A 17955-nucleotide genomic window follows, 5' to 3' on the forward strand; every position below is an offset into this window, starting at 1 on the left:
TCATATGCTGTATCCTTTCTTTATGAAACAAAAACTGGAATAATAAAAACAATTGTTGACAAAAAAGGATTTTGGCTACCGCTGGATCACGTCTATACTTGTTAAACGTAAGATTTAATTAATCTTGTCTCTATCTAACGACTCGTAATTTTAGCGAAAACCTCAGATACTGTTGGTTAGTTGCTGTTGGTTGTGCACCTTTTTTAATCAATCAAGTTTGTCGACGCCATTATAAAGACACAGATCACTCTGCCTATTCATGCCAGAGTAAAAAGAAAAAGTGATTGACAGGTGGTAATTTATGTGCAAGTTATCTTTATTTATTTATTATTTAATTATGCGTAAAACAAAGACCACGCGGGTCAGGTAGTTGAAATGGAAGGCTACAAATAACTTATTCATTATGAATTTTTGAATTATTTATTTAGAAATAATTAATTTACCGCCACCTACGACGATGATGCTATCGTCCATCGCAATGTTTCACATTAGAATTGGTTGACATCACTCAACCCTAATTGTAACACCGTAGCGTATTGTAATGACTCATATCGTTTTATACTATATTTTTAATCTAATAAACTATGAGCCATTACAAAATAGTTTTACTGTTAATGAAAAAAAAATAATAAAGATTACCTTTTATTTTACTGTGTACCTGTTATTGTGTAAACATACATTTATGCACCTGTATTAATAAAAATTATCTTGTACCTATTATAGGGCTAAGTTTACAATTAGGGTTTGGTTTAGGGTTATTTCACAAAATTGTTCATTATTTAGGTTACTACACTAATATTACAGTCCAAGTAATGTGTAACAAGTTAAGGACACTGTAATATGTCTTAGCAAACTGACCAGTATTTAAAAGTGTGTCATTTCTGCAACACAATCAGTACGCTTCACAAACACTCCCACTGTTTCACCATTTACACACACCTAAACCCAGAAAACAGAAGCTCCTACTTTAGTAATAATTACATGTCATTTTAAGCCCACATTAAAGGTTAATGAACATGACAGTTGTCCTGTATTTACAAACGTTGAGAGTGGATGTGTTTACAGCTGTCCAAACACATTCAAATAAGTTCAAGAAAATAATTCAGCAACAAATAACTAGGAGTTTTAAGTTGCCAGGTTAAGCAACATTCCAAAGCTGACAGTTACCACACTTTGTTATAATAAAAAAGCATGACTGTCCAACAACCTGTTTTTCCACTAAAAGGAGTGGTTTATCCTGAGGGCACTAATTGGTTTCAGTTTTAAACATGGTCAAGTATGTTTTATTATCAAAATGACTTTAATGTGGATTATGAGTTAAACTTAGGTCTGTTTTTGCTGCATGCAAACATTTTGTTGAAATTTTAAATTTACATTTTGAACAAGAAACAACCATGTGCAAATGAGGTGAACAAAAAAACAGGTCAGGTTACTAGAAACTCCAATAATATATTCAAACAATGCATGGCTTATGTCTGCTGCTAGCAGTTTGGTGTGTGTGTGTGTGTGTGTGTGTGTGTGTGTGTGTGTGTGTGTGTGTGTGTGTGTGTGTGTGTGTGTGTGTGTGTGTGTGTGTGTGTGTGTGTGTGTGTGTGTGTGCGTGTGTGTGTGTGAATGTTTATTCACCTGGCAATGTTTGCTTACAAAGAAATTGGAAAGGATTCATGATAAAAGGTTAGTTATTAAATGACAACAGTGGTTTTTGCATAAATAATTATTATATCTATTATTTATTTTACATATATTATAAATATACACATCTGTAAGATCATTTTCATTGTAAAACCATGTTGTAAAGGGTGTTTCTTTGAACACTGCGTCACATAGGGCTGTGCGATTTGGAGAAAATATACTAATCGATTCAAATTATTATTTGAGAGATATTGCGATTTCGATTTTATTTGTGATTTAATTTTGTAGTCAAGCTTCAGCTCAGTAATCTGTTTCGTAGCTTCTTATTGCTAAAATGCAGCGAGTGTTAGTTCAAAAAAGGAATTGAAAAGATTTTAATTTACTTAAACACTTATTCAAATTTGTTTTTAAATACTCAGAAATGAAACACAAATTTTTCTGTAGAGCAAACTGTAAGCGCAAATAAAAATGGATGCTTGACTTCAAACTGCATGATTTTAAAAACAGGAAGAATAACTGACAACTTTGTCCAAACTACGACACACAACCAAACAAACGCGAGAAATGACATGGAAACAACATGAGGTCACGTAATATAGCTTTCGTTATTAATTACATAATGGAAAAAGAAGGCTTTAGCTTTAGAGACTTGAGACTTGATCGTGGATGTTATTTTCAATAAAAAAACTTTTCACAAGGCATGGTTTGAATCGCCAACAGCTCCAGATATTTAGCATGCCAAATATCTCACTGCCATCGGCGACTCATCTGGAATTCTATCATATTGCATCCTAAATAGTTCTTACTGTGTGATTGTTAATTGCGTGAACGAGCACCAATTTTTCTGTGATTTCAGGCAATTGTCGGTAATTTCTTAAAACCTGTCGGCGATTCAAAATCAGGGCTAAAATCATGTAATCTAAACTCTGCATAAATTTGTTACATGTTCTACATGTTCTTAAAGCAAAGAATAGTTAGTAGGTCATAAGCACTCCATAAAGTCATGACTATAGTCGCATTGAATGACGTTACATCCAATGAGTAGCATTTAAATAAATAAATAAATAAACTGCACACACTTAATTGGCTAGTAAGACTGTCATACACAGACACCATGAACGTATTTGCTCTGGGCAGCGGAAAAGTAAATACAAAATTCATATCGAAGCCTCTTGCGATTAGCTAATCACATCGTTTCAAATTGCGATTGCGATTCGATTAATTGCACAGCCCTAGTGTCACATCTCATGCTGTTTTTAAAGAGATGAAAATTCTGTCTTTATTTACTCATCCTCCGCTTGTTCTAGACATATTTGAGATAATTTGTTCTATTGAATAGAAAATAAGATTATGCATAAAGCTTAAAACCTGTAACTATTTACTTTAATAGTACTTGTTTTTTATTTCCTCCAAAGGATGTCAGGGGAGAGCGGGATGAAAGTAACATTGGACGAAAATTACAAAGCAATTTTCTCGAAGGCCTGAAAACATTTGTTTTCCAGGCTGTAACAGCAAATATGGCATGCAACCCTTGGAGCTGCCAGATATCACGTGACTGCAGGTTGGGTCCAAATTTCAGTTTTTAAATGCAAAAAGTAAGCCAATAAATATAGTAAATAGTGTTGTTACTTTTGACCCACTCCTGTGTTACTTTCGTTCCTGATGGGGTCAAAGTAACAATGTGCAATTCATGTTTAAAGTGAAGTTATATTAAACTTATATCTCTTTTAAGATGAACAGAAATTCAGAAACAGAAAAAAACATCTTAAAAGAAGTGTATAAATGTTGTTTTTTTTCTTTGACGAATATCTGACATGCATCTCAAAGACAGCTGACCTTGCAAACATTTTCAAAAACATGTTTTCTAGTTAACCCAAAGCATTTCCTGGTTCTGCGAAATGCCCTCTTTGATTACAACACAAACAACAGCACAGATTTGTTCATAAATTATTGCAAACAATGTATTAGTTTATTTATTTGTTTTATTTCAGCTAGAATAAAATCAGTTTTTATTTTTTTAAACATTAAGGTCAAAATTATTCGCCCACTTAAACAATATTTTTCAGATTGTTTACAGAACAATAACTTGCCTAATTACCCTAACTAAGCCTAGTTAATCTAATTAACCTGGGTAAGCTTTTTAATATCACTTTAAGCTGAATACTAGTGCACTGTAAAAAATCCAACTTGACAAATGTTGAAATTGCTTGATTTTTTTTGTTGGTTCAGCAAAAATCTGTAAAAAAGTCTGTACAACTTCATTTAACACATTCAATCAACTTAAACAAAGATTTTATTCATTAAGTTAAAAAGATGAGTTTTGTGAGCAACACTTTGCTAGTTCATTCAAAAAAGCATCTGCCAACTTGTTTTTTTGTGTTAAGTCAATCTCTGACTTTTTTAATGCAATGAATATACAAGTAGCATAACCTTTTGTTGATTGAAAAGGTTTCAAACATGTTAAATATTCTAAAAAAATTATCAATGGCAGTATAGAACCTTTTCCCAGAGATGGGTTGGGGCAGTAAGGGCATCCGCTGCGTAAAAACCTGCTGGATAAGTTGGCGGTTCATTCCGCTGTGGCGACCCCAGATTAATAAAGGGACTAAGCCAACAAGAAAATGAATGAATGAGTATAGAACCTTTCATGGTTTGTATTAAAAAGTAAATGCTAAGTGAAAATGCTATTATTATTATTATTATTAATACAATAATAAATATCGTTATTCTTCACATTGTTATTAAAACAACAAAAAACACTACAATACTTATAGTAACTTTATTTGAAACTTTTCATTTGCAATTTAACTTTATTTGGTGCACATTTGCAGAAATAAGCTTGCACACACATTATCATCTCGTGTTTATTCATTACCCTTTAAAAAAAGAAAGGCATACTTTGATATGCCAATATTTAAAAATAAACCACGCACTCAAAAATATGTTTCTCAAAGGACGATATAGCATCATTCTGTCCTGAGCTAAACCACGCCCTCGTTACGATGGTTGCGCTTACGTAACGTCAACGTCTCAGGCGGGAGAAACTGGAAGCATTGTACTTCGGTGGGGTAAGAGGCAAGCCGTGGAAGAGCAATCTTATTAGTAAGTGTGCAAAGATTGTAGTTCTTTGTTTAAGACACTTCATCTAAATTTGTCCTCCTAAATGTTCATCATATACGCGCAAAAATGTGTGCAGATGCGGCGCTTAGTGATTATTCACATAATCTCTCTTTGTTATGTGATAAGAGTGAATGAATATTTGTGTTGCCGTAAATCATATCCATGCCCCGGGTAGCAGGAAGTAATTGGCCCGAGCTCGGCTGCCCTTCGGCGCCTCCGGCTCCAACTCGGCATCAACGAGTGTTATACGGGCGGAGTGTGGCCCGCAGCTCGCTCGCGCACATGCGTTTGTGATGCAGCTGTAAACACTGGCCAGATTCCTGTTAACCCTATCTGGCCCGAGTCTGTCTCGGCTCGTATAAGGACTCGGCTTGTGTAACTGATGACAACCGATTAAATTCTTATTTTATCTAGTAATTTGTTAGCTCCACGTTTAATGATAATTTGAGAAAATATATATGGTACAACAGCAACAAAATAATAAAAACATTTAGTGTGGATGGTCGCAATGTTTAGATGCAAACAAAACAATATTATTTATAAATGGATTATATATATCATCTAGGGAAAACAGTGTAAAATGCGCTTATTTTCGAGATAGCACGCTTCCATGCAGACTGATTTTTTTTAAGCAGAAGTATGGTTTCATAAGAAACACATGCGTGAGTCAACTCTTGGTCCAAACTCCAATCCAGACGGTGGCGGTAATGTTCCAAAAGCTGGTTGCCAACCGCTATGATGATCACAAGAAGAAAAAGAAGTTTGGCGTTTTAAAACAGTGGATTCCGGTCAGAAAGGTAAGGTTTTTGCTGCTTGTATACTGTATACTTTGCGAATTTAATGCTTAAAACATTTTCACAGTGTTAGGTTATTGTTAAGTTATTGTTTAACTTGTTTATGCAGTGCATCAGTGATCGTTTACTGTTCTCTTTAAATTATCATTCTATTATTAAGAGAAATATATTAGTATGTGCTTTAATTTATATGTGTTAGCCTCAATTATATCTTATGTTCAAGTTGTAATTTGCACATGTAAAACTAAATTTCTTAAAGCAGATTTTGATGGGTTTTATTTTTTGGTTATTGACAGTTATACTTTCTGATTTAAATGAATGGGTATAAATGAATATTTTTTCGGTTAAGTCTTACTGTTCTTGTTTAACAAAGGTTAGTGAGGTCATTTTGTAGCACATCACAGAGACCAATAGCACATTCTTATGAACATGTGAATAGGCATGTTATAGTTGGGTGATTAAAGTCCATTATAACCTGTAAACTGCTGATACATTTTCAACATAGATTGAGCTTTTCAGACTTTACATTACTAATTGCTTCACAAACAGCTGAAATGGTTTATTGTTATTGGCTATCATCATCATCAAACATTTTCCACAATGGTAGGTTAATCTTCATGGGTACCGAATAATGCATGTGCTTGGCCATCTTACAAATCTATGTCTAAGATTCATAAGGCTGTCTCTCTGCATGAATCTCTGAATAAATCCTGTGCAACCTTCAGTGTGCTGATTATTTACACCATAGGTATTATAGCCATTAATTAACTTTGTTAGTATTTCAGGATTTTAACTTTTTGGGGGGAGGTTAACAACAATGTGATGTTTTATTATAGACACACATGAGGAAGCTCGACTCAGCTTGGCTTGCAGACAGATGAGGACGATGATCGTCCGTCATACACCTAAAGAAAGAACAGGTTTGTTTGCAATTATTTTAAACACATACTGTCAACATTATGTCATTGATGTATTACACTGCCATTGTCATTGATCTAGTGCCCTGCACTATACTAAAATAATGTTTTGTTTTGTAAATGTATCTGATCAAGGGGCATTAAAGACACAACTATAGTGAACGTGATGAAGAGAAATTATTTGGAACAAAGAGGCTGGAGAAAAAACTGATATGAAGATTTCAGAAATTGATGCAGCACCGCAAGTACCATCACCACCAATGACTATGGCAGGATCCTTAAGACCACCATCAAGATGCACAGATGCTGTACATTCCAGTAAACCTATGAACATTTACAGTCCTTGTTCAAGTGCAGTCGGAGATCAAGACAACTTATTGCAACTCGTCATGTCTTTGTAAGAATTCAAGACGTCACTAAATTTGTAATGGCTTAATGCAGCTAGAAAGTAAAGATCAACTAGAGAATATCAGCAGTGTCTAACCCACTGTTGTATTTACACAAGTTGCATGAGAATAAGCAACAGGTTGATTTATACTAATTTGTTATTTTTCTTTTTTAGCACGACTGAAAAAAAGTTTTAAAATCATGTTACGTCATAAAGCAGCAACTGTGCCTGATTCTCACAAATCAGCAAAACCAAAACAGACGTGATGAAATTCCAGATGTAGACACATTTGACCTTTCTTTGTCCAATTTGATTTGGAAAAACTTGAAAATCAACTAAACGAGCAGCCCGAACAAATGAATAAACTGGTAAGTTTCTTGCTTATTTCTAAGTGTTTTATGTTTATTTATTTATTTATTTATTTATGTGTTTTTTTTTTTGCTTCGTAGGTAGCCTACTTTGGAATCATTGGTGTTTTCCACTAAGTAGTTTGGTGTGTCCCGGGAAAGCTTTTGGCTCACTTTTTGGCTGAACAAATTAACTGGAGCAGGGCAAACCAAAATGTGGGCTTTCATGCACTCTCCCTTAGGACTGTCTATTCAGTAAGTTGGTTTTAAATATACATTTCAGTACAATTAGGGGCAGTTCCATCTGTGTATTTCTTTGAATCATTAATCAAAGGAACAAAACATCTATATATAGTCCCATTTAGGTTGTACTTATATGAGAGCAAGCATCTTTCTTTTTTCATTTGTACTTTTTCACTACTAATTGTTTGTTTATCTTTTAATCACAGATGTAGTGAGGAGAAATGTCCATACCACATCACTGATAAAGAAGTGGAAAAATGCATTACAAGGTGGCTACAACGTGCTTCTGACAGGGCTGGAGGAAGGAGGGAAGAAGAGAAAGCTAATGTGTCAAATGTCTACATCAATAATTTATTTTTTAAACAACATTTTAAGTGAATTAAGATGTTCCCTGATACTTGGGTAATTTGTTTCTTTTATTTGCAATTATATATATATATATATATATATATATATATATATATATATATATATATATATATATATATATATATATATAAAATGACAATATGCTAAATTCTGAAAAAGCATCTTAATACATTTTTAATTAACATAATATAATAAAAATATTAATAAAAAATTGCACAAGACATATAAAGATATACAAGTCAAATTATATATATATATATATATATATATATATATATATATATATATATATATATATATATATATATATATATATATATATATATATCATCTCACTCATTTAAATGTATTATTATGTTTTATTTATTACATTTATTAAAAATGTTTCTTAAGAATTCTGCAGTTCTTTTTACAATTTTGACTTGTATATTTTACATATTGTCATGGGTATTTGTAAGATGTTTCTTGCTATATCTTAAATTGGTTTCTATATTCAGGTTTATATAAAATTAAGCTGTTTTAAGATGTGTCTTGTACAATTTTTTAATTCAAGTCTATTGGGAAAACAGGGTTGTTTTAAAAACTTCTGTGTATGTGTGCAATTTCAGATTTTGTCTTTAAATCTTCCTGTGTGTCTTTATTGTGTAGTTTTATTATTACTTGTGCACTACAAAATATTTTATTCAAGTTTAGTATTATTTGTTTATTGCAATCAATAAATGTTTATTATTATTATTTATTTTGTCCTTTGTTTGATAATTTTTGTTATTGGATATGTATGCTGTTTGCATTTTATTCAAAGGTTGAACGCAGTGCCTACACTTTGCCTTTACATTATAGCCTGCGTTTGCTGGTATATAAATTCAAATGGTTGTAATACCATGTATCAAGTACCAATATAATATCAAAAGGTTTTATATCAAGGTATATTGAGTTGCGCCAGCTCCGGGCTGCAGCGCACATTACTCGCGGGCCGATTCTGGCTCGGATGCGGCAGCGAATCTAGCTGGAACTGGTCCAAGTGTATTTTACTATCTAGGGTGGCTCTTAAAGTGACAGCGCGTATATTCCAACTGCTTATTATTATATTAAGCAAACAAAATCAAATCAAAACCAAAATAATAGTAATAAATCGTTCATTTTGAACTGAAGGTGTATACAGTGGAACACTTATTACTAAAGTAAGATCCTTTACTGGCAGTTTTAATATCATATTTATCCATGACCAGCCAAGGTACCAGCACAAAACGTAATTATGCAAGTATAGATTTTGAAATGAATTACTACAAAATACTAAGATTTATATCTCAAGGCAACTAGTAATTCAGATTGATTGCTCTAATTGCCCTGCTGAAAAAAAACAAAAAAAAAACAGCATATGCTGGGAAGGTATATGTTTTGATGCTGGTATGCTGGTCTTGCTTGTTTTAATGCTGGTTTTGCTGGTCTTAATGCTGGTTTTGCTGGTCCTAATGCTGGTTTCAATGTTGGTCTTGCTGGTCTTAATGCTGGTTTTGCTGGTCCTAATGCTGGTTTCAATGTTGGTCTTGCTGGTCTCAATGCTGGTCAGGAGCAGCACTTAGACCAGCAAAAACAGCACTGAAACCAGCAAGACCAGCATTGAGACAAGCAAAACCAGCATTGAGACCAGCATCAAAACATACCTTACCAGCTTACGCTGTTTTTTTCAGCAGGGTGTTGTGAATAATTTATGGGATATTCTAAGGTTATTAAAATTGATAGTGTGAGGTAGTCTCAGAGATGTGCTGTAATTGTTATATATTTAATATAATTGTGATTAATTTGACTTAGTGTTTGTTTTTTTTTTTTTTTTTTTTTTTTTTTACAGATACACTACCTTGTTTTTGTACTTTAGTGAAGAACCGCAAGAAAATGAATGTTTTGGTAAAATGTATGTCTTTTTTTGCCATGTGTGTTTACTCCGATAACATTTTATTTATTAGTACTAATTTCCAATTGTATTTTTTTGGTTCATTTAACTTCTGTAGTTTCAGACCATTCAGACAAGAAATGTTCAGTCAGCACAACTTAAAAAAACAGAGCCATGTGTGTTTGCTCGGATAACATATAATTTCTTAGTACTAATTTCCTTTTGTATTTTCTTGTTCTCTCAACTTCTGTCATTTTTGGCCATCCAGACAAGAAATGTTCAGTTAACACAACTTTTGCTCTGGTAACATATAATTTCTTAGTACTAATTTCCTTTTGTATTTTCTTGTTCACTCAACTTCTGTCATTTCAGGCCATCCAGACAAGAAATGTTCAGTTAACACAACTTTTGCTCTGGTAACATATAATTTCTTAGTACTAATTTCCTTTTGTATTTTCTTGTTCACTCAACTTCTGTCATTTCAGTCCTGCAGACAAGAAATGTTCAGTTTGCACAACTTAAAAATATTTGTTGTGCTGCAGGTGCAGGTTTCCAGAAAACTACTAATGTTAAGTTGACTCAACTAGACATTTTTTGTTTCACTGACAAATTATTTTCAGTCAGTGTAGCTGATGGTTTCAAAAGTTGAGTAAACAAGAAAAAACAGAAGGAAATTAGTACTAAGATTTTTTTTGTTGAACTGGCTTAAAATTTTTTACAGTGTGCTTTGAAAAATATGTAGTCAAATACTATTTACTGTCACCATGGCAAAGATAAAATAAATCAGTTATTAGAAAAGAGTCATTTAAACTATTATGTTTAGAAATTGTGCTAAAAAAAAATCTTCTCTTCGTTAAACAGAAATTGGGAAAAAAATATACACATAGGATAATTATTCAGAAGGGCTACTAATTCTTACTTCAACTATACATGCAATAACTTTGGTAATAGCAATCAGACTAATTTTCAGTGAGTTTCAAAGACAATTTCTATCTTGCAGTTGCTCATATTGAATACAAAACATGAATTGCAGACTTAGCATATTCACATGTGAGAGTCAAGTAAAAAAAACCTGTTTCTGTAGGTTGCTTTGCAAAATTTTTAGCTACTTTGTGTTAAGTTTGGCTGTTTAAGAGGAAGCGTACATCAATTCTATATTCTCACACTAATGAAATACCTTAGGAAAAAAATCAGCTGAGTTTAAGACAAGTTCAGCTATCACCAGCATTATTGTACATCCCTTTTTCTATTCATAGCCATTCATGAAGCTGAAAATCAGAAAAAAGCACTGACACTATGGAAAATGCCAAAATGCTCTCAAAAAAAGAGATACGATGTTTGCCGTTTTGTACAACCTACATATTTAAAATGAGCTGAAACAACCCAATTATTGTTTTTTTGGGGGGGACAACAACATTTTTATGTTAAATCCACTTAAATTTGTAAAAACTAATGTTAATTTGAATCCTTCATGTTGTCCCAACACAAATCGATTGTGTGGAACCCAGCATTTTTTGCAGGGCACACTCAAAAAAAGCACGTTCACTGTTTCTTCAAACTACTCATTTTTAGTATGAGTTTTTGAAAATTACCTTTTGATGCGGTAATCAACACAGCTCTATGTGAATGAAAACATCCAGCTGATGTTTAAATCTGAAAGTGCACCTTGTTTGAAAATAACGATTTTTAAATAAAAGATTCGTCATTCGTCCGGATCTTTAGCCTTTTCGTAATGAAGTCTTCATGAAACAACAAATATGAAGTGCCGGATCTAGTAAAACATAAACGCGCCTTTCCCTTCAAACACTAGCGAAGTGCTTGTGTGTGTGTGGGACTAATCATGAATGAATATATATGAACGTTTTAGTGATTAACGCAATAATCTACCCTGCAACAAAGGATTTGTCAGCTGTTTGTTAAAGGAAGGATCAGAAAAGACTACTGATGTATGGAACTGTAGCAGTACACAGTTCATGGATCCGTTTCTTTCTCCATCTTACCAGTGTAAGTGCGATTAAAATGGTTGCCTCCTTATTTTCTTTAGTTTGTAAAAAATGCATTTAATTGTGTTTTGTTACTGTAATCGCTTTACGCAGCTTGTACTGTATCTGATTAACTCTTTATGTTCACATTAGGGTTGTAACGGTAGGAATTTTTTACGGTATGATAATCGTCTAAAACAATACCAAGGTTTGACGGTTTCACGGTATACGGTATGTTAAAAATGTTACAAAATAATAGAACAGTGAAGCAAATTTGACTTTTTCCAAATAATATATTTTCAGTTACTATAAACAACACCACTTACAATGAACAAATAAAAAAATAATAGAATAATAAATAATGTGTCAAAGTCCAAATAAAGTCCAAATAAACATGGTGCAAATCCTCAGTAAAAAAATAGATATAAATATTTACTATACTATAAATAGTTACATAACGAAACTAGATTCAATATGGAACATCCTTAGGTTTTATGTGCCAGCATGGATATGGTTGTCTGTGGATAAGGATTTGGATATGGTTGTCTGCAATGCAGACAAACAGCTTCACCTTCATTTGCGTCTTTTGAAAACAGCAAGAGCAGCAGTTCGTCTTTGCTGTGTCACTGTTTTGTCATGTTTCTGTGCTGCTGTGCATGCAAAAGTACTTAGTATGAGAATTATTTCATGCAAAACTTTTTTTTTGCGTTTTATTTAGCCGCGCATAAATGTATGCCTATCTCTCATTCAGTGTTGTTCAAAAAGCTCATTGTTGGTCCACAAACAAAAGCGAAACCTATGCTTATTGGTTGTGATATAGCGAGTTTGAACCAATCTGGGCATGGAGGAGGGACAATGCATCAATGTATCATGTCTGGTTTATCCAGAGACACAGTGACGAGTGTTTCTTTGTCAAATCAGCGTTGTCAAATTTTGATGACGTAAACGCACTGATTCCGGAGCCTCTGAAAGTCCGAATGTTATGTGATACAGCACTGGAAAGCTGAGATTCTCTTCTTTATGCCAATCTTTGAATTGTATGAATCGGATCAGCGGATCAACAGTTATTAAACATTTAAGAGCAATAAGTATTTTTAGCCGCGGGCGGCTGTCTCGGTCTTTAAGGGTTAAAACCGTTGATATGCAATTGTTCATGGTATGATAATCGTGCACGTTCAAATCGTGGTAGACCGTCATACCGGTATATTGTTACAACCCTAGTTCACATATTGCGTCTAAAGCCACGTTGAAAACGCGACATGTGCTGCTTTCTTTACGGGTTTAAATGCGCTTGTGAGCTCACTATTCTCTGCCGTTTGTCATTGCTTTGGCCACCGTCAGCCATTCCTACACACGTGCGGTGGTCAAGTTTCAAAAAAGTTCAACTTTTGCCACTGTGTGGATTATGTATAATAATAATACTGAATGTGTGTTGTTTTTACTTATGGCTAAGAATAGAGTAATATGCTGGTGTTTAACTGCATTGCTTCAATGCACTCCTGCATTGGGATTACACATATACTCTCTGGCTACTTCAACAATGTTGATAAGCTGTGGTGGGCTTTTCTCTCTGTCTCGTGCTAAACACAGTAAACCAATTGCGACAGACTGGGTCATCAGACCAACCAGCGCAGATTAGCATTGTGCCAGAGGGGTTTGGAACAAATGAATTGCAGAACGAATCATACCGGAGTCGTTGGGATAATAAGGTAAAAATAAATGCATATTATAAGACAATAAAAGAGTTTTTTGACCCTGCATGCATATCAGAACCCCAAAACCAAAATTTGACCTTTTATTATGCATAACAGGGGCTCTTTAAAACGAGCTGAAACACAATTTTTTTTGTGACAACTTAATTGTTTTAGGTTCAATCCACTTTAATTTGTAAAAACTAATAAGTGTACTTAATTTCTAAATTCCTTGACTGTATGGAGCCTAGTATTTTTACAGTGCACAAAATACAGACAAACTTGTATAAAGTATAGCCATGTAAATATTAGACTTGTTCTTGTTGACCTTTTTTGTATATAATGAAATCTTAGATCTTTGTTGTCATGACGACTTTCAAACAACACACACAAGAATCCAACAAAGAGGTGTATATGACCTTGTTTAAACCTGCTAATAGCGGTCTCAGACAATAACAAGTGGACAAAAAGTGTAAGTAAGGTCATCTGAACAGATCACATTTACAGTGTACACAGTAAATTTCCTGACAGCAGTGATTTACGAAAGGTTTTAGATGTTAAATACAGTGAGCCTGCAACATGTTTATGTTGATGGTAATTTAGCTCGCAGGATGAGATACACAACATGAACAACACCTTCCTGTATTATTTTATTGTATTTTGTTTTTTGCTTAGATAAAAATGTAAGAGAAAGTGAGGAAATTGCTCATTATTTTCAGCACTTTACACTCTTGCTTCTTTTTCTTTGTTGAACGCCTGATTTGAGTGATCACAAGAGATTTGAAGCCCTGCTTGCTAGCAGTATTAAGATTGTATTGGGACCACAAGTGGATGAGGAAGACACATTTGTGTTTACAACTATTGTTTTGATATATTTGTGGTCCAATTTTGACCACTTTCCTTGTTTCGTTGAGGTGACGGTTTATTGGCGAGTTCCTCTGATCTTTCAGTCTAATGTTGCAAAATAAGCTTGAGAAATTTACATATGTGACTCCGGAAGACAAAAGTTTTGGTGAATAGGTATATTTTTTGTCTTAAAATAATTGATTTTTCTTTTATGCCAAACAATCATTAGTGTATTAAGTAAAGATCATGCTTCATGAAGTAGATTTCCTACTGTAAATAAATCTAAACTCAATTTTTGAAGAGTAACACGAATTAGGGCTGCACGATATTGAAAAGAATCTGACATTGTCATTAATTTTTCTGCGATATATACATATATATATATAGAGAGAGAGAAAGATATATATATATATTAGGGATGTGCGGAGCAGCCGGTATTTGTATTTGTATTTGTTGAGGGGTGGAAAAGTATTTGTATTTGTATTCGAGTAAAATTCAAAATGGCGCAAAAATATATATTTTTTCTATTACACTTCTTATTTACGTTATAGTGAAAGTATTGTTTAATTATACCCATTATATAAATTATAGATATGCAATATTGGTTGTTGGTTTCTATGTTATTTTCTTTTCAATGACATTTCTTGTCACATGTTCAAAAACATTATCTCATCCATGGTTAAACCAACAACTAATAAAATACCATTGTGAATATTATGAACCCCACCAACACCGTTCTTGTTGAAGGACACTGAATAGACAGAATAAAAACAAATAATACTTCAAAAAACTGTTCTTCTTCTGAAAGAACTTCTTTCCAATGGACAGAATTCCAAAAACTAAAATTAACAAAATAAATCTAAATAAAACCCTGCCTGGGGGATCTGACAGAACAATAGTATTCTATATAATACTAAAAGATACAGCCCTGCTATTATCATGTGCCTGCCACAAAACAGACACAAAGTTTGTTTGTTTTTTTGTTTTTTATGTTTGAAACTGACTTGCTGGGGCAGAATGTGGCTGTGTTGATGGTTTGGTGCTTGTGGAGGATTTAGCAGAACATAGCTGTGCTGATTGAGGGGATTGATGCTTGTGGGGGGTTCACAGACAGTATCAGGAGAGGATGCTTTTAGTGCATGTGATAATACATTACATAGAAGGTTGCGCAGTGGCACAGTGAGTACCACTGTCGCCTCACAGCAAGAAGGTTGCTGGTTCGAGCCATGACTGGGTTCTCCCCATGTTGGCGTGGGTTTCCTCCGGGTGCTCCGGTTTCCCCCACAGTCCAAACACATGCAATATAGGTGAATTGGGTAAGCTAAATTGTTCCTATTGTATGTGTGTGAAAGAGAGTGTATGGATGTTTCTCAGTGCTGGGTAGCAGCTGGAAGGGCAGCCACTGCGTAAATCATATGCTGGATAAATTGATGGTTCATTCCACTGTGGCAACCCCAGATTGATAAAGGGACTAAGCCGAAAAGAAATGAATGATTATGCATAGGAGATGTTAACAGATGTATAATATCTCTGACTCTGCTGATTTCACTTTTGCACACATTATAACGTTATAGTATCAGTTTGTTTTATCTGCAGCACCACTGACTGTAAAATTCTTCCACAAAGAACATTTTTTTTTTTTGACTGGTGGAGGACCAAGAAATGGCTCAGAAGCAGTCTCACTCTTTTTCTATTCGGGTGCGCAAATGTATTTGAGGAGTTTCAAGTTAATAAAAAGTGACGGGAAGCTATGCTAAGGTTAACTAGCCTATAGCATATCTTGCTGTCTGCAAAAGACAGTAATGTAGACGTACCATATAACTCCCATAAGTGCATACTATTCGACACAACAGCACAACCATCATTTTAACCTTTATAAACGAACGTTAATGTTACTCTGTCAACAGTCTATTGTCTAAATTACCGCGCTAACAGAGCTAAAGTTGCGTAAACAGAGCACCCGATTGCAAACTTCCCGATCCCAATCAAACTCCGCTTCAAGTTTATAAACTGCATCTGGAACCCAATTAAGGTACAAAAATCTATTTAACAAAAATAGTGATGCAGACAAGTATTTTTTTCGCTCAGCCGAGCCTTCTCTGTCTGTATCTGTGGAGAAGATTGTGCCAGACACCTCCGCCCCGCCCTCCGACTGAGCGTCTCTCTCGCTCTCTCGCTCTCTCTCTCTCTCTCTCTCTCTCTCTCTCTCTCTCACTCACTCACTCACTCACTCACTCACTCACGCGGGCATGCACTGTGGTCTCATGAGGAAACGCTGCTTTTTGATATAGTGTTCGAAATAAGTATTCGTAAAAACACGCTATTTGTGCCTTTCCGAATACCGTATTCGGGTTTGGCTCCACCCTTAATATATATATATATATATATATATATATATATATATATATATATATAGAGAGAGAGAGAGAGAGAGAGAGAGAGAGAGAGAGAGAGAGATGTATATATATATATATAGAGAGAGAGAGAGAGAGAGAGAGAGAGAGAGAAAGAGAGAAAGATGTATATATATACAGAGAGAGAGAGAGAGAGAGAGAGAGAGAGAGAGAGAGAGAGAGAGAGAGAGAGAGAGAGAGAGAGAGAGAGAGAGAGAGAGAGAATGCTGCTATACAATTACATAATTAAATAATACAATATAATTTTCATTCTATATTTAATGATTGAATGGCACTACTAGAAATTATAGTCACATTTTATTTTTAGGCTCACTTCCCGCTATTAGTCAATAGCTAAGAAACTCCTGTTCCTTAATAATAAATATTTAGGTAGCTTAGGTATTGGGTTAAATTAATCTGCAAAAGTTTTTCATGTATAAATAATTCAACACAATTGTTCTTTAATAAACTTCCAATTTGTAAAATGTCTTGTGTCTGACTACTTAAATCTCTAAACCTCTGCAATAATCCCATAAATCTCGTGTTCTGAACTGTGACTCCTGCTCAGATGTAATCCCAACTCAACATTGTACATCTATGCGATGTGACTATTGCAAATGCATTAATTGCAATCGATGCTGAAACAATATATTGTGCAGCCCTACACAAATTGCTAAACACCTAATTTAGATGACTTTAGAGGTGATCTTTGAGTATTTTGATGTTTTTTAACCCTCATTCACTGTAAAAAGAATTCTTCCTGCCTTCAATTTTTGTTGATTCAAATGAACTTTTCAAGTCATCTCAACTTACTGTACATCAATCAAACTGACTAAAAATAAGAAGTTGAACTTTGTATAATTTAATAATACTTTTGTATTTTTTATAATAAAATGTTAAAATCTGATTAACATACAGTGCTCAGCATAATGAAGTAAACCCTATTTTGGAAATTAATATTTTTATGCATTTCTCAATGAATATAGGCAATGCATTTTGATGCATTTAAAAAAAAACTGATTTATTAAAAAGATATATTAATTTTAAGCAGACATATAAATTTGGGTGTACTAATTTTTGGACCGTTATTGTAAGTTATTTTGTTACATAAGCTCCAGATTCGGCTTCAGTACTGACTAATCTATATGCACAAATATAATATTGTCTAGCGTCCTATTAAAGATATGAATTTAAAAGATTTGTGAGGGGTGTACTTCTACATGCTGAGCACTGTATATACATACAATATGTATATATACACTTATGGCTGGTTTTGTGCTCCAGTGCGACATGTTATTGTAAAAGAAAACAGAAAATGATACACAAAGAAACAACTTTTATT

At 33.9% G+C, this 17955-nt stretch overlaps 1 protein-coding gene and 2 long non-coding RNA genes across 4 annotated transcripts in view; 2 read left to right on the forward strand and 1 right to left on the reverse strand.

The window, feature by feature from the left end:
- LOC147844424 (uncharacterized) overlaps positions 1-14533 on the forward strand; it is a 14613-nt gene extending 80 nt beyond the window's left edge. Inside the window, exons 1-3 of one of the 2 annotated variants that reach the window (XR_015944617.1) lie at positions 1-1542; positions 11512-11825; positions 12905-14325. The exon at positions 1-1542 is cut by the window's left edge and continues 80 nt beyond it. This is a non-coding gene — a long non-coding RNA (uncharacterized LOC147844424). Of the gene's footprint in view, positions 1543-2174; positions 3799-10422; positions 11826-12904 lie in introns of those variants that run through there. The other variant, XR_015491892.1, reaches the window with a different exon arrangement.
- LOC137490176 (uncharacterized) overlaps positions 1-17955 on the forward strand; it is a 331069-nt gene that overhangs the window by 188813 nt on the left and 124301 nt on the right. The gene's annotated exons all lie outside the window — the stretch shown is intronic.
- Positions 1-17955, reverse strand: part of man2a1 (mannosidase, alpha, class 2A, member 1) — a 178848-nt gene that overhangs the window by 142474 nt on the left and 18419 nt on the right.

Source organism: Danio rerio, chromosome 5 (genome assembly GCF_052040795.2).
Source record: "Danio rerio strain M-AB ecotype USA chromosome 5, GRCz13ab, whole genome shotgun sequence".
Taxonomy (NCBI): domain Eukaryota; kingdom Metazoa; phylum Chordata; class Actinopteri; order Cypriniformes; family Danionidae; genus Danio; species Danio rerio.